Source organism: Schistocerca americana, chromosome 2 (genome assembly GCF_021461395.2).
Source record: "Schistocerca americana isolate TAMUIC-IGC-003095 chromosome 2, iqSchAmer2.1, whole genome shotgun sequence".
In the NCBI taxonomy this organism is placed as follows: domain Eukaryota; kingdom Metazoa; phylum Arthropoda; class Insecta; order Orthoptera; family Acrididae; genus Schistocerca; species Schistocerca americana.
Window position 1 is genome coordinate 283,411,475 of NC_060120.1, and position 24,111 is coordinate 283,435,585.

A 24,111-nucleotide genomic window follows, 5' to 3' on the forward strand; every position below is an offset into this window, starting at 1 on the left:
AAAATTATGGACACTTGGAAGGTGAACAATGAGAATCCGATGGGCAAAAATTAAAAAAAGAAAAAGAAATGCTTTTAAACGATACGACTGAAGAAAGTATTCATCATATGTGAGCAGAGAAATAAACACCTAATAATTTTCCCAACATTTTCACTGTGAAAATACATCTGCCCGTTTACATATCTCTATATTTGAATATGCATGCCTATACCAGTTTCTTTGGCGCTTTGGTGTATATTGGGTAGGTGGAAGGGACGTCCAGTTTTGCGTGTGTGCGACATCCAAGCCTTATATCACTGTCTCAAGTCTTCTCCTTGCGCCTTACTTACTTAGTAACAAATAATTAGGGATAATGATTCAAGTGCAAAGCAATCCATTAGAAAATACACACATCAAAAAAAGTTTTGTATCACCCCGGTTCCCAGAACACCTAAAGATAGACGTTGACTGTGGAGATTGTATCACAGACACAGTTCCTTTGACCGTTAGAACATGTCTCCAAACCCGCCCAGAGATGTAAACAACCATGGATGAGCGGCGTCTATTAGACGGAGGGGGTCCGACAGCCGATCATTTCCAGTCATTCCACAAGGAAGGAGGTACACGGCTCTTGTTGTCTGTACTTCAACCATGCCTAGACGGTCAATACCGCGGTTCGATCGCTTCCGCATTGTTACTTTGTGTCAGCAAAGGCTCCCAACAAGGGAAGTGTCCAGGCGCCTCGGAGTGAACCAAAGCGATGTTGTTCGAACATGGAGAAGATACAGAGAGACAGGAACTGTCGATGACATGCCTCGCTTAGGCAGCCCAATGGATACTACTGCAGTGAATGACCGCTACCTACGAATTACGGCTCGGAGAAACCCTGACAGCGACGTCACCGTGTTGAATACTACTTTTTGTGCAGCCACAGGACGTCGTGTTATGACTCAAACTGTGCGCAATAGGCTGCATGATGCGCAACTTCACTCCCGACGTCCATGGCGAGGTCCATCTTTGCAACCACGACACCATGCAGCGCGGTACAGATGGGCCCAACAACATACCGTATGGACCGCTCAGGATTGGCATCACGTTCTCTTCCCCGATGATTGCCGCATATGTCTTCAGCCAAACAATCGTCGGAGACGTGGTTGGAGGCAACCCGGTCAGGCTGAACGCCTTGGACACACTGTCCAGCGAGTGCAGCAAGGTGGAGGTTCCCTGCTGTTTTGGGGTGGCATTATGTGGGGCCGACGTACGCCGCCGTAACGGCTGTACGATACGTGAAAGCCATCCTCTGACCGATACTGAATGCCAGCCCTATCGAACATGCCTGGAATAGATTGAAAGGGGCTGTTTATGGAAGACGTGACCCACCAACCACTCTGAGGGATCTACGCTGAATCGCCGTTGAGAAGTGGGACAATCTGGACTAACAGTACCTTGATGAACTTGTGTATAGTACGCCACGACGAATACAGGCCTGCATCAACGCAAGAGGACGTGCTACTGGGTTTTAGAGGTCTAGCTGTATGGTGCTACAACATGCAATGTGTGGTTTTCATGAGCAATAAAAAGGGCGAAAATGATGTTTATGTTGATCTCTATTCTAATTTTCTGTACAGGTCCCGGAACCGTTGGAACCGAGGTGATGCATAACATGTTTTGATGTGTGTATTTCCTGTCTTTCCTCAGTTACTGGTTTTATTATTTCTGTCTTCTTAACATATAAGACTCGTCTCTACACATAAATAAAATGCTGTGTCATTGACAGATGTGTTCCACTTCTTTTATTTTTTAAGCATCTTAAGTGGCCCGTGATACAAACTTTTGTTAACACTCTATGTAAGCAAAACATACATAATTACTTTTATTAATATGTGCATGTATTTATTTTACTTTATACCGTGTTAACTATTGTTAGATTAAAGACACATTTTGGCACACAAATTTTGGTGCTGCTTTCAGTTTTGTGTGGTACTTACTTCATGTCTTTGCTGCGATGCAGCTGACTTCATTTAACGTTTACAATCTAGGATCACCTGTTACGAACATGTATGTGCCCTTTTTTCTACATCAGTTTCACATCTTCACTTTCATATATTCTTTAAACCAAGCTTGTTTAGTGTATGTATTTACGAGGTGTAGCATTGACGTGTACCGTGAGGCATTCCTCTATCGTTTTTCTGTACAGTTTCAGGCTGCGACAAATGTTGATTGTGCCTTGATGAGCAACAAATAGCGGAAACTGAAGCCTGGCCTTCACAAGCGACTTCCTTATCAGAATCGACAGCTCCTGGTGGGTACACGTCACATGACAGCGTGAAAAATCAACCATCAACCACATTACGGTTGGGCAGTGTCGTCAGTGATCAACTAACTGTGCTGTGTATAGAGTTCTGAAACCGTAAGTATCCTGAAGATCGCGCATGCGCAGAAACTCTGTCCGTGGCATCATCTGCTAATGTCAGCTGTTGTAACCACTTCCTGTCGCGCTCGCTTCTTTTACAGTAGTGGTTGTTGTTGTTTGGTATCCTCTTAATGTTCATTTTATTGTTTTTTTCATGACTTTTTGTTTGCATAACTATGTCGCGTACATCCTGTGTTCTGATATGTTGCCTCTCGTGTGAGAACATCTGGTGTCAGTTTTCAACACGACAATGCTCGCCCATACGTGGCGCGTGTTTCTGTCAACTGACTGCTTGATGCTGATGTACTCCCGTGGCTAGCAAGGTCCCCAGATGTGTGCCCAACGGCACATGTCTGGGATCAGCTTGGCCGTCAACTCTGTCCCAGTGCGAGCATCCAGCGTACCAAGGACCAGTTACAACACCTGTGGGCCAGCTTGCCTCAGGAGAGGATACGTCCGGCTTTATATCACCTTCCAAATCCGAATCAGTGCATGCATTCAGGCCAGAGGTGCTTCAACGTCATAGTAGCAAGTGGGTCTTTTTGGCAGGTATGCAAATTTCACTCGATATTTAATGACTGAGGTAACATCACCTACCCTCTCAGCCCTGAAGTTTCATTCCATTTCCTCCAACTTTCGTGGGTGTTACCTCAGCTGATATAGGGGAGGGCCTGATGTTCTAATCTGATCATGTTACATCTATAAATATTATACAAATGGAGATATGTATTTGTGTATGTGTATGTCTCTGTGTTTCACATCTCCTCCTAAACCGCTGGATTGGTTTCAACTAAACTTAGTGCACTTATCCCTTACTGTCAGGCAACAATCGGTGTGAGGGTAAGATCCTCCTGTCTATCATAGTTGAGGAGATATGACGTCATAAACAATGAGATGCATGAAAAACTGCCTCAGCGTGCATAACGTTTAAACTTATTACTTCTTTGCTAATAACTCTGTTCGCAATACATTTCGCAGACGGTATCCAAATATGTCGCTGAATATACCTACACAAATACATCAGTATACGACACGTCGTTCTACGGACATGACGTCATAATCACTAAGATGCGTAAAAAACTGCCTCATTATGCACGAAGTTTTAATATGTTTATTCCTTACTACTGAGACACTCCTCAGCCGAGTCAACTTAAGGACACCTGGTGGGATTTTGACAGCTTTCAACTGCGAAGCACAAAGGCTGTAGGCGAAGTCCACACCCGTCTACAGAGGTAAGAGAGCACCGCGAGTTCCTGCTGCTAATAAGGCGAGTACACCGTTTGTTTATTACATATCTTTACGAGTTTCAAACAGGAGCGGGTTCAGAAATGAATAGGCACTGTGATTGTGTGTACAGATGCGAGCTGAGTTGGTGACCCTTCGCTCACAGCTCCAGGCAGTGTTGGGTTCCGTCACACAGCTTGAGGCTGCTGCCAAGGGTCATCACTGAAGGTGGTCAGATGTGGGGATGAGAGGGACGTCGAGCATTTCCCACGTGTCCCCCGATCGGTCCACTGCTGTGGGCGCCCAGGGTACTGCCTTCACTGAGGTTGACCCCTCACCCGTGGTCGAGTGGGAGATCATTCCAAAGTCTGGCATGCAGCGAAAAACTTTCTGTGGCACCGAGTGTAGGGCCTCCCTGGTTCGTTTGATGAACAGGTTTCGGGCGTTATCTGTGGCTGACGAAGTCTCTGAGACGGATGCACCCTGTTCCAGAGGAAGCTTCTCGGCCTGCAAGGTCTGGGCATTCACATAGGGTGAGTTTGCTGGTAGTTGGGAGCTCCAACGTTAGGCGCGCAATGGGGCCCCTTAGGAACATGGCTGCCAACGAGGGGAAGGAAGCCAGTGTGCACGTAGTGCGCATACTGGGGGGAGTCATTCCGGATGTGGAAAGAGTGCTTCCAGATGCCATGAAAAGTACAGGGTGCTGTCAACTGCAGGTGGTAGCCCATGTCGGTAGCAATGACGTGTGTCTCTTTGGACTAGAGAAGATGCTCTCTGGTTTCGGGTGGCTAGCGGAAATGGTAAAGACTGCCAGTCTTGCTTCGGAGATTAAGGCGGAGCTCACCATCTGCAGCATCCTCGACGGAACCGACTGGTACTTTGGTGCAGAGCCGAGTGGAGGGTCGGAATCAGAGGCTCAGGCGGTTCTGTGAGCATGTAGGCTGCAGATTCCTTGACTTGCGCTATCGGGTTGTGGATTTCCGGGTACTGCTTAATATGTTAGGAGGCCACTACACACAGGAAGCGGCTACACGGGTAGCGGGGGCTGTATGGAAGGGACTGTGCGGTTTTTCAGGTTAGAGGGTCTCAGTAAACCACAGAAAGGGCGTCCGTCTAAAAGGGGGCAGGTAAAACACACTAAGGTAGTTGTAGAAACTATCGGTATTGTAGTTGTAAATTGTCGTAGCTGTGTTGGGAAAGAACCGGAGCTCCAAGCGCTAATACAATGCACTGAAGCTCAAATAGTTATAGGCACAGAAAGCTGGCTAAAGCCGGAAATAAATTCAGCCGATTTTTTTTAAACGTTCTAACGGTGCTCAGAAATGATAGATTAAATACTGTTGGTGGTGGAGTATTTATTGCTGTCAGAGGTAGTTTGCCTTGTACTGAAATTGAAGCAGATAATTCCTGCGAAATAGTATGGGTAGAGGTTATACTTGAGAATCGGACTAAACCATTAATTGGATCGTTTTACCGACCCACCGACTCAGAATATATAGTTGCTGAACAGTGAAAGGTGGCTACACTGTGCCACTGCGCCAGAGAGTGCGCCAAAGAGTACTATTAAGCCGCCTCCACAGTGCGTGTTTAGAGTTCGTGGCAGTCTGTGGTTGTCGAGAGTTCATAGCAGTCAGTGCTTGTTAGGAGATCGGAGAGGACAGTGTGTGTTGGGAGTTCGTAGCAGGCACTGCTTGTCGTGAAATCGGAAGGATATGTTGTAGTAAAAAGTGTTGTTCCTTGTTTTATGCAGTTATTTGATGGGAGAGATAGCAGATGTTATTGTAATGAGTGCATTTCGTCAATATATATGAAGGTAAAATTTATAATGTTCCTTTATTAGTTGTGTATCTGAAATAATGTGTCACTACAGGTTCAGTCAACAAAGCATCTGGCTCGTGTTCTTGTATTAGAGTGAATTTTGGTTTTCTTGCGTAATTATAGTTTTTCTAAATTTCTTTGTCACGTCGGTATAATTGGTATTTAAGAATTCTTGTCTTGTTTGAGAAGAACCGTGCCAGATGTGGACGTTGAGTCACACTCCCACATACAGAACAGTTACTTTTGTGCTTATTGGTTTTGTTGGTTTTTTAGTTGCTGGGGACTTAATTAATTAACTGTGTTTACTGAAATTTTCTTACATTGTTCTCTGCAGTCAGATAGCGTAACAATTCTAGTCAGGGCCAACCGATTACGAGACTTACGTAATCGGACAGACAGTTACAAAAGTATTTTCAATCACGTAAATTTAAATAAGCCCCCATGCACGTGGCGACCGCTGCTTCGGATTCTTCTGATTGTGAAAATTGTAGACTGTAGTATTGTTGTAGTAATTTGTAGTTAGTAATTGTAGTCTATTTTGCATGTGTAGATTTGGTAATTGTCATTCTTCTAATGGTATTTTTTCTCAGAATTAAATTTGTTGTCTTGTCAACGGGTTTGACAATTTAGTGCAATTATTTCAATTGTTCGATTGATCGTGTTTGAGGGAGTCATTGCATTTGAATGGTATTGTTGAGATAAAGAGTCACCGTGTGTAATTTTCGTACAGTGACGAATCTTTCGTATATTTTGTAAATGATTACGCGATCAATGAAAAAGGCAAAAATGATGAATAGTGAGAATAACGGAATTGTTGACATGGCGAACTCGCCAACAGAGGAAAACAGTGTGATGGATAATGAGGTGGAAAACAATGTGATAAGTCGGGAAAATAGTCCGGAACCATTTCAAAATTTTTCTCAATCAGAAAATTCACAGAATACGAGATCAACGATAGAAGATTCTGAAATAGTATCGAACACAGATAGCTTTACAGCTATGACGAAGGAAACTGGTTTTGCGGGAAATGTTAGGGGCGAAAATAATTTTGAAACAGTTACCATGGGGCAGTTGATGAGTGCTATATTAAAAATGGAAACACGGTTTGGATCTGAATTAAAAACAGTGGGATCAAGAATAGGAAAAATGGAAACAGAGATGGGAACTTTGCGATCTGAAATTAAAAATGACATAGGGACAATGGAAACACGAATGGAAACTTTAGGATCTGAATTTAAAACAGAGATAGGAACAATTAAAACAGAGATGGGAACAATGGAAACACGGTTAGATTCAAGAATAGGGACATGTTTCAAAAATATGAAAGATGAATTAAAGAAAGAAATCAGAGAGGAAGTACAACCAATTTTGAATGCTCACAATAATAGATTAATTGCAGTAGAAATCAGACAAAGGGAACAGGATAGAGAACAGGAAGAAAGAGATCGCGTGATAGTACAAAAATTTTCAGAGTTAAATTTACAACGTGCAAAGGATAAGGAAGAAATATTTGAAAGGATCGAGGAATCCGTACCAAATGACAGAATAAATAATCTAACACGACAATATGAACAGTTAACTACCAAATGTGTCAATACTGAAACGCGAGTCGCGACACTTACGGAAGATGTAAACAAACAGAAAGAAAAAATAGGCGACTTATCGGAAAGAGTTGAGGAAATTTCAGATAAATTGACAAATCTTAGTTTACATGGGGACAGAGATTCGGATGATACAGCCCCATTACCATTTGCAGAAACCGAAGAGTATCAGAACATAAATAAGCATGTTGAAAATCAGGGAAAATTTAATGAACGTGTGAAAAGGGAATTTGAGGCATTACGGAAGCAAGTCAAACAAATTGAAGGCGAAATAGTAGGAAAGGATAGTAGAAGGAACTTAGATTCACAGATAGCAGAGGGGTATGAAGAAAGTAATTTATTTCATTTACGAGAAGCAACAAGAGAGCGCCAGGCGCGTGAACTTGACAATAATCGACATTCGGACTGGGACAGACGCGGTAGGTCTTTGTCGCCACGAGGCGAAAACTTTGACTATAAACACTTTTTGACTGTCCGGAAATTTAAGATCTTCCGTAATTCTAAGAATGACATACATCCATGTGCATGGTTAGATCAATTTATGTACGCACTTCCACCAAATTGGCCACTAAGTCACAAACTGGAATTTATGTGTGGATATTTAGAAAACGAACCGGCGACGCGGATGCGCGCACTCATTAGAGATTGTAATAATCTGAATGATTTTTATCATGCATTTCTATCGGCATATTGGTCCGAAAACACGCAGGACAGAGTTAAACACAGTCTTATTATGCAGCGTAATTTCAAACAGTCTGAGTTCCGCACGCCGGCAGAGTACTTTGAAGACATGATTCGAAAGAATCAGTTCCTGTCCAACCCTTATAGCCCGACTGAATTAATTCGCATTTGTTTAACTAAGTTGCCACAATCCATAAGACAAATTGCTTTAGCCGGAAGATGTAAAGACGACATCGAGACCTTTAAGACTTTGTTGCAAGAACTTGAGTATGACAACGACGACGGGACCTCTTGTAACTTTTTCAGTAACAGTATTTACAATAGATTTCCAGAGAAAAGAGATAGTGATCGGAACGGGCGTTATGTGAGTAACTTTGAGAACGATAGACGTAACAGACACGACAATAGATACCAGCCCTATGACAATAACAGACGTTCTAACAGAAATTACACAGACAATAGCGGTAATTCGTACCGAAATGATCAATCATACGGGAACAGTAATCGGTATCATCAGGGCAGAAATTATTCATACAGTAATAGAAATTCTTACTACAGAAATAATCAGGGTAGTAGATACAACAATAATTTCAGAAATGACAGTCGAAATTACACAAGAAGTAGTTATGCAGACAGACAGGAAAACAGAAATTTTAATAACAGACACAGCCAAGAATTTGCATCTAACAGACAGGAAGGACCTAATTGGCATCCTCCACGTGACAGAACTTCAGAGAGACAAGTGCAAATCGTAGAAATTGATCCGCGAAATGACGCGAATACTCAAAGACGTGACGCAAACAATCGACAATGACTTGTAGCTTCGGCTTCTGGCAGCAATATAGACGGTTCAGAAAGTAATGACACTACGACTTTACACTACGTACGCCTGGAAGACATGAGAGATATTTTATTAGACGAAAAGGAAAATAATGTAGACGCATTTTTACACCCTGTTATTGAAATATGTGTGGGTAAGAATAAGTTCACTGCAGTATTAGATTCTGGGAGCCCACTGAATGTCATTAGTGAATCAGTTTTTCGTATATGTGAAAGAACTATTGCCTGTCCTGTGTTACCTATTTCTAAAACTACAATTCGAGGTGCGATTTCTGGAAAAAGTGTGGAGGTCAGACAACAGACCAATTTAAATTTCATTTGTCAAGGATACGAATTTTCTGCTAATTTTATTATTGTTCCATTACTCAGTACACAAATTATTTTAGGTATGGAGTTTCTTAACGCACATAAGGCAATTTTGAACTTTAAAGAAGGAAGTGTAAACTTGACTGTTGCTGGAATGCCGAAGTGTCTAAAATTCTTCGTGTGTTTAACAAGATCTGAGTCAGATACAAAATGTTTAAGGTTTCTTACTTCTGATGTTTTCGTTGAGCATTATGACGACAATGTGTTTATTCATGATAATGACAATAGATACAGAGACGCGATGGATGAGATAATTAATAGCGAAGAGTTAATTAAAGAGAAGGTTAAGAAAGCTGAAGTGCCAGATGACGTTGCAAGAGAAGAGCTGCACCACATTTTGACTTCACATGCTACAGTGTTTAGTCATCACACAGGAACTATACAAGGCCTACAATATTTATTTAAAGTGAAAGAACACACACCATTTCGCGGGAAAACGTACGCTATTCCTTTGGCTTACAGAGACAAGGTTAAGAATGAACTTCAGTACATGTTAGATCAGGGCATTATTGAGCCTGCAGTCAGTCCTTATACTAGCCCATTACACGTTGTTCTTAAAAAGGATGGATCAATTCGTCTGGTTCTGGATTCCAGACAGATAAACAATATCATTATTCCTGAAACTGACCGCCCACAAAATTTAGATGAACTTCTTCAACATTTCCATGGAATTAAAGTTTTGTCCACGATTGACATGCGCGCAAGTTTTTGGCAAATAGAACTCCACCCTGATTGTAGAAAATATACTGCCTTTTTAGCTTTTGGTAACTGTTACCAATTTCGGAAATTACCGTTTGGACTTACTGTATCTTCAGCAGCATTCATTCGTAGCTTAAATGAAATTTTACCTGTTTATCTTCGTGACAATATTACTTCTTATGTTGACGACATTCTTATTGCTAAACGTTCTTGGAGTGAGCACAACAAAATTTTGGACTCATTATTACGTATCTTTGCAAAAGTTGGCATGACAGTGAACTTGGAAAAATCTGAATTTGGTCGTTCTCAGGTGAAATTTCTCGGCCACATTATTTCTACAGAAGGTATTCTCCCTGATCCAGAGAAATTAGATGCTATTCGTAATTATGCTGTTCCTACTACAAAACGTGATGTTCGTAGTTTCCTTGGTGTCTGTAATTTTCTTCGACGCTTTGTTAAATTGGACGATTTGGCCACACCTCGTTTATGTGAACTATCCGGAAAGAAATCTAATTGGTGTTGGGATGAGGAAGCTCAGTCAGAATTTGAACAGCTTCGTGATGCTTTAGTTGCTGCTCCACTTCTTTCACATCCGGATTTATCTAAAGAATTTTGTTTGGCGACGGACTCATCATACAAAGGCCTAGGTGCACACTTATTTCAAGAGATAGAAGAAAACGGCGTTGTAGTACAGAAGACTATTGCATTTGGAAGTCGTGTTCTTTCTAAATCAGAAAAGAATTATTCGATTACGGAACTTGAAGCTTTGGCGGTTGTTTGGGCTTTCACAAAATTTCGCACATTTTTGTTTGGCAGACATACTAAGGTTTACACCGATCATCGAGCTCTGGAATTTCTTATGTCAACAAAATTAACTCATGGCAGATTGTCACGATGGGCGTTGTACCTACAGGAATTTGACTTTAGTATTGTTTACATACAGGGTTCTTCAAATATTGTTGCCGATGCTTTATCACGTGCACCTATGGGTTTGAAACAAAGTGCTGAAGAGGACTGCAAGGAAGACAATTATTGTTTGATGTATATTCAAGGTGTTGCGTTTGAGAACTTTATTTCGTCTTCGCTCCAGGACATCGCTAAGGAGCAAAATAAGGATCCTATCTGGAAGGACATTAAGGAGAAGTGGAGGAAAAAGGAAAGCGTAGCGATTAGACAGCATTATTTAGTCCGCAATGACATTCTTTTTAAACGAAAATCGGTCGACAACTCCGTTTGGTTAGTTTGTATTCCTGATGAGTGGGTCAATAAATTGATTTGGTATACGCATTTCAGTTATGCACACTTTGGTCCCCGAAAATGCTTTCACAAATTACGAGAAAATTGTTATTTCAGTAATATGGAAAAACGTATTCGATCTGTTCTTGCCAGATGCAAATTATGTCAAATGGCTAAGCCTCCAACGATTTCTCACAGAGCACCGTTGTTTCCCGTCATTCCAGCGAAATTAAAGGAGATGGCTGCAGTCGATTTGTTTGGTCCAGTGGTTCGTTCTTCTAATGGTTTTGCGTACATTTTCGTAGCAGTGGAACTGACATCAAAATATGTGTGTTTTACACCTTTACGCAAAGCAACAGCTCGTTCAGTATCTAACGCTTTTATCAAACATTTTCTTAAAGAAGTCGGTCACGTTGATAAGGTTATATCAGATAATGGATCACAGTTTCGTTCTAAAATTTGGCTTCGTACTCTTCAGCGTCGTAAAATTAAACCAATCTTCATTTCACTTTTTCACCCTCAATCTAACGCTTCAGAGAGATGGATGAAGGAAATCAATAAATTGTGCCGTCTTTATTGTCATCAGAATCACAGAACTTGGGATCAGTATCTTCATATTTTTCAAAACATTCTGAATGAACTCCCTAATGATTCAACTTCTTTACCGCCTCTATTGATATTAATAAATAAAGCACCGACAAATCGCATTTCTGAAATAGTCCCTTTTCCACCTTCACGGAAACTACGGCATTCTGAAGTTGTGAACATGGCTCTACGAAATATTGCATCCGCGGCTGCTAGAAGAAAGAAATCGGCGAAACGTCCTGGTCGTTTAAAAAATTTGTCAGTTGGTCAGAAGGTATTAATTAAGTCCCACCGTTTGTCTCATAAAGGAAAAAGCTTATGTCGCAAATTTTTTCTGCTTTATAACGGTCCATACAGAATTCGCAAAATTATACATGATAACACTGTTGAAGTAGAAACTCTTAAATCTCGACGCTCTAAAGGAATACACCATATATCTAACGTAAAAATTTTTGTGGAATGACATACTTTGGAGAACTAACAGCTACATGTAAACATGCGGAGAGTACAAGGATACCGCGCTGTGTTTTGGCGGCGGCACATACTCAAAGCAACAGTCAAGTCTGCGCGCCGCACAAGGCAGTCGTTGACCGCGAACAATTGCTTCCTACGTCACGCGCCTACAGCTGATCGAGCGCTCAGTGCGAATGCACTGACAGCCGTAAACAAATACACAGTTTAATTTCTCCGACTAAATTCAGTATAAAGCTATAGTGACTTGATGAATTCTGTTATTAACATTCAGTATTTTTCAGGACACGGTTGTATAAAATATTTAAGAACTTCAGGTAAATTCTGTGCGTGTCCGACGTTAAGACGACCTGCTATCGAGAAATTTTCAGGAAGAATGTAATTTCGAAGAAGAAACTAATAAACTAAAAAAGGTAACTGTTAATTGAGTTCATTTTTCAGGTAACAAATTTCCACTTAGGTACGTACTTTAGACGTAATTTGCTGCTCGCGATTACGTGATTCATACTTTGTGCTAATTTCATGTTCTATGGATTTACTTGTGAAGCGACGTGCTTGTATACATTTACTGATTTTGACAATTATTGATTAATGAACTGGGTTGACTTGTATATATTATGCATCGCTTGGCTACTATGCTTTTTCACTGATGTCATATTTTTTTTTTTAATTATGTGCCTGCTGTGCTTATTTATTTAAATTGTAATGGTAACCTGATTTATTGTGCTGATGTGTTTAGGTATGTAAGTTATACTTTGTGATTTATCTGCTTGCGCCTCCATGTTTACTTATTAAGATTACATATGAACATTTATTTGCTTATGCTGATATGATGCTAATGACCTGTTTATTACGTAAGATATATGTTTGCTGCTTTTTGTATGGATTACATATTTACACATTTCTGTTTTGTTGCCATAACTGCTCTTTACTTTGGTGTATAGCAATGCTGATGTACTGTGTATAAACATAGAGTTTAGGTTACACTGTGGTATTAATTATAGATTGTTCGCTTGGCAAAGCCTCGTTGTAGGAATTGTGCTGCATCCACTAGTTGACATTCTGTTCTCTACTGGTATATTTACTCGCTATTGCAAGTTTTGCTTACGCTCAGTGCCTTATATTTTAAGATAAGGAAATTAACTGCTATAATTCGACGAACGACATTAGTACAAGAAAGTCATAGAAGTCACATGAGCTGAGGTTTTATGGAAGCTGTATAAATTTATGCTAATAGGAAGGAAGCTAACGACATGACATACCAATACTAGGTTTAGACCATTAACAGTTATTACACTGCATTTTTCGTGAGCAATTGAAATAGGAAGTGACACTTGACACAAGAAATACTCCACATGTTTGCTTCTGTCTGCTATGATTCTTGAAGTGGTGTACACACTGTGAAACATTATGATTATTCACACTCCGTTATCGTACTTAATTACTGAGAGTTATTCGAACTAAGTCTGTTAGAGGTCAGGTATGCATTTCTTTTATTTAATGATGGACAAGGAACCAAAATGTATCTTATAATTTATAATGAGTAGAAGATTGGGTCAGATGGATTACACAGAGGTTGTGTGTGGACACTGTGTCTTCGAATTGTATGGGATGCTGAATTGAGGTTTGCATTAGGATTTTATCTGTACTTGTTCGAGGAGACTGACTAGAGGAAAGAGTTGTTATGGAAGTGAAATGATATTGGTGCTGAGGTTTATATTTATCGACGTATTATTATAGGTATTGAGAGTATATGAAGTTGTTTGTGGACAAGAGGTAAGGTAAATGATGTTGATGATAAGAGTTATATGTATCGACGTATTGAAGAAGTATTAGTGACGTATTGAGATTATGTGATGCTGATGATTATCGAAGTTTTGGTGTATAAGAGGTAAAGTAAGTGAGGAGCATATTTTTTTTGGTTGGTCTTATGGAACAAGGAGGATGAAGAGAGCAGACTAGAACACTAAAATAGCAGGAAGATGGTCTATACACACACTTTGTTAAATAACTAAGCAGTATATACTTTTTTTTGGAGAGAGGAAGTAATTGCATATCTTGGCTCACTGACAGTTGTTCAACAACAGTACATTTTGATCTGGCTTGGCAAACATTGGTCTTGACATGATGACTATGACGTTGACTTAACTATTATTGACTGTTATACATTGCTGCCAGTACTACTTGATACACATGATGAACATCAGATTGAGACAGAATTTCAGTTACACAATTAACACTATTCAATTACACAGTAGTATTTAATGTGGATGAGAGATGCGTGAGTGTGTTTTGTGTGTTTTCCTTTCCTAATCCTACCCACCTATCTCCTAAATATTATTTTATTTGTTTGTAGTGGCTTGCACTGACACCCATGAATATTATAGGTTTACTGGTATTTGTGTATTGTAATAGTTAATAGGATAATTATCTGATATCATTTGTGTGTTTGTTGTGATTTGTATGTTACTGTAAAAGCATCTGTATGTGCATTCAAACTATTGTTCATGCCTGAACTGTCTGATTAGTGAAGATAAATATTCTGAACTGTTACCTGCACTTTTCAACATGATGTGTGACATTTGGTCGTGTTTAATTTCTGCTGATGAACAGAGTGATCAGTGCTAATGAATTTGATGGAACTGCTTCTACTGAAAAGATGTCCCCTGTTGCTGTGTGCACCTGATCAACATTGCTGATGCCACTAATGGACTGTTTTTACTGAAATGGTGTCACTTGTTGGTGTTTGCACCTACTCAACATTGCTGGATGCAACTGATGAACTGTTTTTACTGAAATGAAGTCACTGGTTGCTGTCTGCACCTACTCAACATTGCTGGGTGCCTCTGATGGACTGCTTCTACTGAAATGGTGTCACTTGTTGGTGTCTGCACCTGCTCTCAACTTTACTGGGTGCCACTGATGAACTGCTTCTACTGAATTAATGTGACTTGTTGCTGTGTGTACCTCTTGAACTTTACTGGGGCCACTGATGGTCTGCTTCTACTGAATTAATGTGACTTGTTGCCGGGTGTACCTGCTAAACTTTATTGGGTGCAACTGATGGACTGCTTCTACGGAAAACATGTAACCTGTTGGTGTCTTTTTTTGTATAAACTAATCATTGAAAACATTTTATGTGAACATTTGTATAAACTGATTTTTTTTGTATATTGTGTAAACTATTATGTAAAGCCAAATGCATGAAAAGAAGTTGTATTGCTTACTGTATTTCATATATTAGGTTAGTAAAAGGTCAGTGCAAAGCCAAAATTTTTAACTAATTATGTGATATTTAGGTATTAATATTATCTTTATTTTTGTCTGTATTTTTGTGGACGAATTTGGTGGTATTTTCACCACCAATGCTGGCAAAAATACCATCAAATTCTGGCCTGTGGAGGAGGGGCATATGAAAGGTGGCTACACTGTGCCACTGCGCCAGAGAGTGCGCCAAAGAGTACTATTAAGCCGCCTCCACAGTGCGTGTTTAGAGTTCGTGGCAGTCTGTGGTTGTCGAGAGTTCATAGCAGTCAGTGCTTGTTAGGAGATCGGAGAGGACAGTGTGTGTTGGGAGTTCGTAGCAGGCACTGCTTGTCGTGAAATCGGAAGGATATGTTGTAGTAAAAAGTGTTGTTCCTTGTTTTATGCAGTTATTTGATGGGAGAGATAGCAGATGTTATTGTAATGAGTGCATTTCGTCAATATATATGAAGGTAAAATTTATAATGTTCCTTTATTAGTTGTGTATCTGAAATAATGTGTCACTACAGGTTCAGTCAACAAAGCATCTGGCTCGTGTTCTTGTATTAGAGTGAATTTTGGTTTTCTTGCGTAATTATAGTTTTTCTAAATTTCTTTGTCACGTCGGTATAATTGGTATTTAAGAATTCTTGTCTTGTTTGAGAAGAACCGTGCCAGATGTGGACGTTGAGTCACACTCCCACATACAGAACAGTTACTTTTGTGCTTATTGGTTTTGTTGGTTTTTTAGTTGCTGGGGACTTAATTAATTAACTGTGTTTACTGAAATTTTCTTACATTGTTCTCTGCAGTCAGATAGCGTAACAATTCTAGTCAGGGCCAACCGATTACGAGACTTACGTAATCGGACAGACAGTTACAAAAGTATTTTCAATCACATAAATTTAAATAAGCCCCCATGCAACAGTTCAAAGAAAACTTGAGTCTCATTTCAAATAGGTACCCCACTCATACAATTATAGTCGGTGGCGACTTCAATCTACCCTCGATATGCTGGAAAAATTATACGTTTAAAGGCAGCGGCAGGCATTAAACGTCATCCGAAATTGTACTGAATACTTTCTCAGAAAATTATTTTGAACAATTAGTTCATGAGCCTACTTGAAGCGTAAATGGTTCCGAAAGCATACTTGACCTCTTAGCAACAAATAATCCTGGAGAAATAGGGAGTATTATGACGAACACAGGGGTAAACGACCACAAGGCAGTTGCTGATAGGCTGAATACCGTAACACCCCCAACCATCAAAAAGAAACGTAAAGTACAACTATTTAAAAACGCTGATAAACATGCTCTTAACGCCTTTTTAAGAGATAGTCTCCACTGCTTCCGATCTGATCACGTAAGCGTAGAAAAGATGTGGAACAGTATCGATTCCAAATGAGAGATATATACCACATAATTAATAAGTGATGGTACTGATCCCCCGTGGTACAGAAAACGGATCAGACCGCTGTTGCAGAAGCAACGAAAAAAACATGCCAAATTTAAAATAACGCAAAATCCCCATGACTGGCAAAGTTTTGCAGAAGTTCGAAATATAGCGCGTGCTTCAATGCGAGATGCTTTTAATAATTTCCACAACGAAACTCTGTCTCGGAATCTGGCAGGAAGCCCAAAGAGATTCTGGTCATATATAAAGCACACCAGTGGTAAGACGCAATCAATATCTTCACTGCGCGATAACAACGGTGAAGTCACTGATGACGGTACCACCAAAGCAGAGTTAATAAACACGGTTTTCCGAAACTTCTTCACCAAAGAAGACGAAGTAAATATTCCCGAATTCCAATCAAGAAAAACTGCGAAGATGATACACATCGAAGTAGATGTCCTCGGTGTAGCAAAGCAGCTTAAATCACTTAATAAAGGCAAGGCTTCCGGTACAGATGGTATACCAGTCAGGTTCCTTTCAGAGTATGCAGATGCAATAGCTCCATATTTAGCAATTATATACAACCGCTCGCTCACAGAAAGTTCCATACCGAAACACTGGAAAGTTCCTCAGGTTACACCAATACCCAAAAATGGGAAATAGGAGTAATCCGCTGAATTACAGGCCCATATCACTTGGAATGTAGTCGAATTAAGTAGGGTGATGCTGAGGGAATTAGATTAGGAAATGAGACACTTAAAGTAGTAAAGGAGTTCTGCTATTTGGGGAGCAAAATAACTGATGATGGCCGAAGTAGAGAGGATATAAAATGTAGACTGGCAATGGCAAGGAAAGCGTTTCTGAAGAAGAGAAATTTGTTAACATCGAGGATCGATATAAGTGTCAGGAAGTCGTGTCTGAAAGTATTTGTATTGAGTGTAGACATACATGGAAGTTACAATGAAGATAACCAATTTAGACAAGAAGAGAATAGAAGCTTTCGAAATGTGGTGCTACAGAAGAATGCTGAAGATTAATGGGTAGATCACAGAACTAATGAGGAGGTATTGAATAGAATTGGGGAGAAGAGGAGTTTGTGGTACAACTCGACAAGAAGAGGGGACCGGTTGGTAGGACATGTTCTGAGACATCAACGGATCACAAATTTAGCATTGGAGGGCAGCGTGGAGGGTAAAAATCGTAGAGGGAGACCTAGAGATGAATACACTAAGCAGATTCAGAAGGATGTAGGTTGCAGTAAGTACTGGGGGATGAAGAAGCTTGCACAAGATAGAGTAGCATGGAGAGCTGCATCAAACCAGTCTCAGGACTGAAGGCCACAACAACAACATCACTAACGTCGATTTGCAGTTAGGGTTTTGGAACGTATACTGTGTTCGAACATCATGAATTACCTCGAAGAAAACGATTTATTGACAGTCAGCAAGGATTCAGAAAATATCGTTCTTGCGGAACAGAACTAGCTCTTTATACTCATGTAATGAGTGCTATCGACAGGGGATGTCAAATTGATTCCATATTTCTATATTTCCCGAAGGCTTTCGACACCGTTCCTCACAAGCGTCTTCTAATCAAACTGCGTGCTTACGGAGTATCGCCTCAGTTGTGCGACTGGATTCGTGATTTCCTGTCAGAAAGGTCACAGTTCGTAGTAATAGACGGAAAGTCATCGAGTAAAACAGAAGTAATATCCGGCGTTCCCCAAGGAAGTGTTATAGGTCCTCTATTGTTCCTTATCTATATTAACGACATAGGAGACAATCTGAGTAGCCGTCTAAGATTGTTTGCAAATCATGCTGTCATTTACCGTCTTGTTAAGTCATCAAATGACAAAAATGAATTGCAAAATGATTTAAATAAGATATCTGTGTGGTGCGAAAAGTGGCAGTTGACCATGAATAAAGAAAAAGTGTGAAGTAATTCACATGAGTACTAAAAGAAATCCGCTAAATTTCGATTACGCGATAAGTCACACAAATCTGAAAGCTATAAATTGAACCAAATACTTAGGGATTACAATTACAAATAACCTAAATTGGAACGATCACATAGATAATGTTGTGGGTAGACCAAACCACAAACTGCCATTTATCGGCAGAACACTTAGAAGCTGCAACAGATCTACTAAAGAGACCGCTTACACCACACTTGTCCGCCCTATTCTGGAATATTGGTGTGCGGTGTGGGATCCGCATTAGGCGGGACTCACGGATGACATGGGAAAAGTACAAAGAGGGGCAGCTCGTTTTGTACTATCGCGAAATAGGGGAGATAGTGCCACAGACATGATACGTGAATTGGAGTGGCAATCATTAAAACAAAGGCGTTTTTCGTTGCTACGGGATCTTCTCATGAAATTTCTATCACCGGTTTTCTCTTCCGACTGCGAAAACATTCTGTTGACACCCACCTACGTAGAGAGAAATGATCATCACGATAAAACAAGAGAAATCAGGGCTCGCACAGAAAAATTTAAGTGCTCGTTTTTCCCGGGCGCTGTTCGAGAGTGGAACGGTAGAGAGACAGCTTGAAGGTGTATGCGACTGAAGTCTTTATCTCGGCGTATTCCACTGATGAATTCTTCTCGGGTTATCAGACGACGCCACCACTCGGCTGATAACCCGAGAAGAATTCATCAGCTTGAAGGTTGTTCATTGAACCCTCTACGAGGCACTTAATTGTGAATAGCAGAGTAATCACGTAGACGTAGATGTAGATGAAACGGAGCGTACAAAACAGCGTTGCACACGCGCGAAGCAGCTGCGCCCAACGTACAGAAATAACATTCAGATAATTTGCATTTTACAAACTATGCTTCATAATTTGGATACTGTACTTATAAATTTGTACATTATGTGTATTTCTTTGTACGACTGTTTCATAATTTCAAAGGTGTTTCACGAATGCATGGAAATGAATTTTTTTCGATGTTACTCTACAAACACTGTTCAACTTTTACGTTTTAATTTCTAACATATAACTGGCGAAATGGATACCTGGGCCACATCAGGTTTGCTAGGTAGTAAATAAGTAAAATGCAGCAAATGAAAGCTGACGTTTTGCAATGTCTGGAGGACAGTTCTGCTGTTCTCTCAGTTCTCAGAGCCGGGGAGAAATCACTGGATGACCTTTGTCTAGGTGAGCTATTTTTCAGCCGTTGATAAACTCTACTTATTAATGGTACTGTAGTGCACTTCTTAATGTTTCAGTATATACCGATTTTTTGTAAGAACAAGAGTCGCTCCTAACCCTACAGTGGCCATTTTGGCGCCGACGAGTCAACGAAAACGACGATTCGCTGTGGGAATCTATTCGCCAGGGAGACTAGTCGAGTAACTGGGACGAGTCGATTAAGATGAGAAAGTCGCTCGGGTCGAAGGGACTGGTGGCGGAGACTCCGCCACCGCGAGACATCGTCGAGTGGAGGGCAGCTAATAACTGCAGCAAGAGGGGGACTCGAGCCGTGTCGTGGTCCGTGTCGAGAGGCCGGAGAGCTGCGACAACGTGGAAAAGCGGCGGACGACAGCGTAGCGATAAGTCAGTGGGCAAACTGCCGATAGGCAGGGACAGTACACAATGATCCGGCCGGGCAGGCAGGGAGTGGGCGAGGGCGGTGTGTCGCTTCAATAACGCGTCCCGTGGAAGACGGCCGCGCGCCACCGCCATTGTGTGGGCCGGCGTGTTTGCTCTGGGCGCGCGCACAATGGCCGCGCCACTCATTTCACGGTCGCTGCGGACACGGCGCAGGGCAGGCCAGGGCAGAGCAGAGGGTACACCGGCTCTGGGGGGACCACACGCCGCCGACAGCGGGCACGCACGGCCGCCCGCGACGCCCGCCTGGGAACACGCCCGTCCACTGCCGTCCAGGACCGTGCCGGCGGGCTCGCCGGTTACGTTTCAGTGGAGTCGACTGCCTTCAATGAATCTATCGCTACGCAACCCTGTGCGCGCTTCCTGAGCCGACAGGTGCTTTCCGTATCAGATCGCACCATCCGCTACTGCGAAAGGTACCACCGTATCGAATAGGTTTACAAATACACACTGTAGCGCCAAAAAACTGATATAGGGGTGCGTATTCAAATACAGAGACGTGTAAACAGACAGGAAACAGCGCTGCGGACGGCAACGCCTATATAAGACAAGTGTCTGGCGCAGTTCTTAGATCGGTTACTGCATCTACAATGGCAGGTTATCAAGATTTAAGTCAGTTTCAACGTGGTGTTATCGTCGGCGCACGACCGATGGGACACAGCATCTCCGAGGTAGCGATGAAATGGGGATTTTCCCGTACGACCATTTCGAGACTGTACCGTGAATATCACGAATCCGCTAAAACATCAACTCTCTGCGGCCGGAAAAAGGTCCTGCAAGAACGGAACCAACGACGACTGGAGAGAATCGCACAACGTGACAGAAGTGCAACCCTTTCGCAAATTGCTGCAAATTTCAATGCTGCGCCATCAACAAGTGTCAACGTGCGAACCATTCAACGAAGCATCATCGGTATGGGCTTTCGAAGCAAAGGCCTACTCGTGTACCCTTGATGACTGCACAACACAAAGCTTTACGCCTCGCCTGGACCCGTCAATACCGACATTGGACTGTTGATGACTGGAAACATGTTGCCTGCTCGGACGAGTTTCGTTTCAAATTGTGTCTAGCGAATGGATACAACGTCATGAATCCATGGATCCTGCATGTCAACAGGGGATGTTCAAGCCGGTGGAGGCTCTGTAATTGTGAGAGGCGTGTGTTATTGGAGTGATACAGGGCCCACGATACGTCTAGATACGACTCTGCCAGATGACACGTACGTAAGCATCCTGTCTGCTTATCTGCATCCATTCATGTCCTTTGTGCATTCCAACGGAGTTGGGCAATTCCATCAGGACAATTCGACACCCCACACGTCCAGAATTGCCACAGAGTGGTTCAGGAACCCTCTTCAGAGTTTGAACACTTACGCTGACTACCGATCTCCTCAGACATTAATATTATTGAGCATGCCTGGGATGCATTCCAACGTGCTGTTCAGAAGTGATCTCCACCCCATCGTAGTCTTACGGATTTATGGGTAGCCCTGCACGAGTCATGGTGTCAGTTCCCTGCAACGTTACTTCAGACATTAGCCGAGTCCATGCCATGTCGTGATGAGACAGTTCTGCGTGCTCGCGGCGGCCCTACACAATATTACGCAGGTGTAGCAGTGTTTTTGTCTCTTGGAAGTATACTCAAAGGTGAGGCCCCATAGCTCATATATTTGGCGACGTAATTCATATTGCAATATGCTAAATGTGTATTACTTGTGGTTTCAGCGTCTGACGATAACGGTTTCATGTTTCGCCTACCATGATGCTGTGAACACTTTTATAAATCTGATGATGGTCAGACGACTGAAAATGGCTGTATAAATAAAGTGTTTTTGCAGCGGCGCCAGACGGTAATATGACATTTTCAGAGATTTACCCTCACCTACCCTACGTAGTGAACGAGGGAAGGACCAGGTACAGCAGATACAAATTTACTTATTATTTAATGTGTTGGGATTAGGGGTTACAGAGCCTCTCTTTCACGAACCAGGATTTTACATGTACAAAATGTTCTGCATCACAGTTTAGTTGAATAATGGTAGTAGTTATAGTATTGTACGTAATGATAAAGACAAAGGCGTTAATACAAGCGAGATCATGTTTTGAAACCGATCTGCATACGGCTGAGAGCATTTGCAATGACAGTAGTGACCAGAAACCAATAAGGGTAGCAATGCTACTAATAATAACAAATCTAATTAAAGAGACGGTAGGAAATGTAAAGTGTGTTAACACAGTGGTACAGGTGTCCACTGCTTTCGAGAGCCGTTAATGGTCGCTTGTTTGACGTTTCGGACCAGTCCTGAGGCTGCAAATGGACGCAGGGCGCAGCACCAATAGGGAGAGTTCACTGCAGTGGACTGCGCGCACGAGAATCTGGCCCGACAGTGTAAACAGAATGCGGGCATTATTGTATTGTCAGCGGGGAAGCAGTAACAGCAGAATGGGTCGCCGGTGGGCTCAGTGACGTCGAACGAGGGCTGGTCATTGGATGTCACCTCAACAACAAATCCGTCAGGGACATTTCAGCCCAACTAAAGCTGCCCAATTCGACTGTTGGTGATGTGAATGTGAAGTGGAAAAGCGAAGGAACAGCCACAGCTAAACCGAGAACACGCACACCTTGTGTACTGATGGACAGAGGTAGTCGAGCACTGCGGAGAGTGGTTGTAAAAAAATAGTTTGAAATCATTAGATTTGCTAAGTTCTACCAGGAAATCAACTAGCACGATGACTGTGCGTAGGGTGTTAAAAAATAATGGAGTACAGTGGTGCAGCTGATTCTGTAAGCCACACGTTCCTCTATTCAGTGCTAAGCGAGACTTGAGGAGGTGCGAGCAGCGACGTCAGTTGACGGTGGGTGACAGGAAGAGTGATTTGGAGTGATGAACCGCGCTGCTCCTTCTGGCAATCCGAGGAAGCGTTTGGGTTTGGTAATTGTCCTTGTGTAGTGCTAACAGTAAAGTACGAACGAGCTGGTGCTATGGTGCGGAAATGTTTTTTGTCGTTTGAATGTGGTCTCTTTACTATGTTTAAGAAAAAGATAAATGCACACTGTGTGCTGCATACAGTAAAGGAACAGTTGGGAGGTGATGGGTTTTTGTGTCAGCACTACAGTGCACCCTGCCGAAAAGTAGCATCTGTGAGACAGTGGACTGGCCTGCCCAGAGACCCGACCTGAACCAAGTGGAACACCTTTGTGTTGAGTTACAACTTCAACTTCGCACCAGATCCGAGCGTCCAGCATCGCTAGTTTCTTTGTTTTCGGCTCTCGAGGAAGACTGGGCTCTCACTCCTCCACGCATATTCAGACACCTCACTGAAAGTATCCCCAGCAAGGTTCAAGCTGCCATACTCAAGACGTCATATCGTGCTGCCTGATATTCGAGGTTCGGAAGATGACCGTTGATGGCTGGAAGTTCGTCCATTGTAGCTATTGCATATGGCAGTAGAACTTTATATCGGACAGGGAATTTGATTTAACGTGATTAACAACAGTGCAGAGGGTGAGAACGATTGAACGCAGATCCTTCAAGATCAGATTAAAGCTCCAGCCATTCACAGTTATAGGAAGATAATCAGATCGAGGAATACCCCGACACGGAAACTCTGGCAACAGTCAGTGTTGGGAAATCATATACGGAAGCGTCGGTTGAAAGTGAGGGGTTGAGTCGAGACTGTGGGTGTACCAGTCTTCAGGCACAGGTCTGGCATAAATTTTCGATCATCGCTGCTCAGCTGCTTGTTCTGTACCTTGCAAGTACAGGAAGTGTGAAAGGTTTGTACTGACATCGTTTCATTTCACTGTATCTCGATAGATCGATTCAGTTCATTTCGTTCATTATATCGGTTCAAACTGATATATTATGTACGTGGTTAGTGACATTGTATTGCAGACTTACATCATAAATGGTGGGGATGAAATACTGCACTAATCTGCTGTACAAG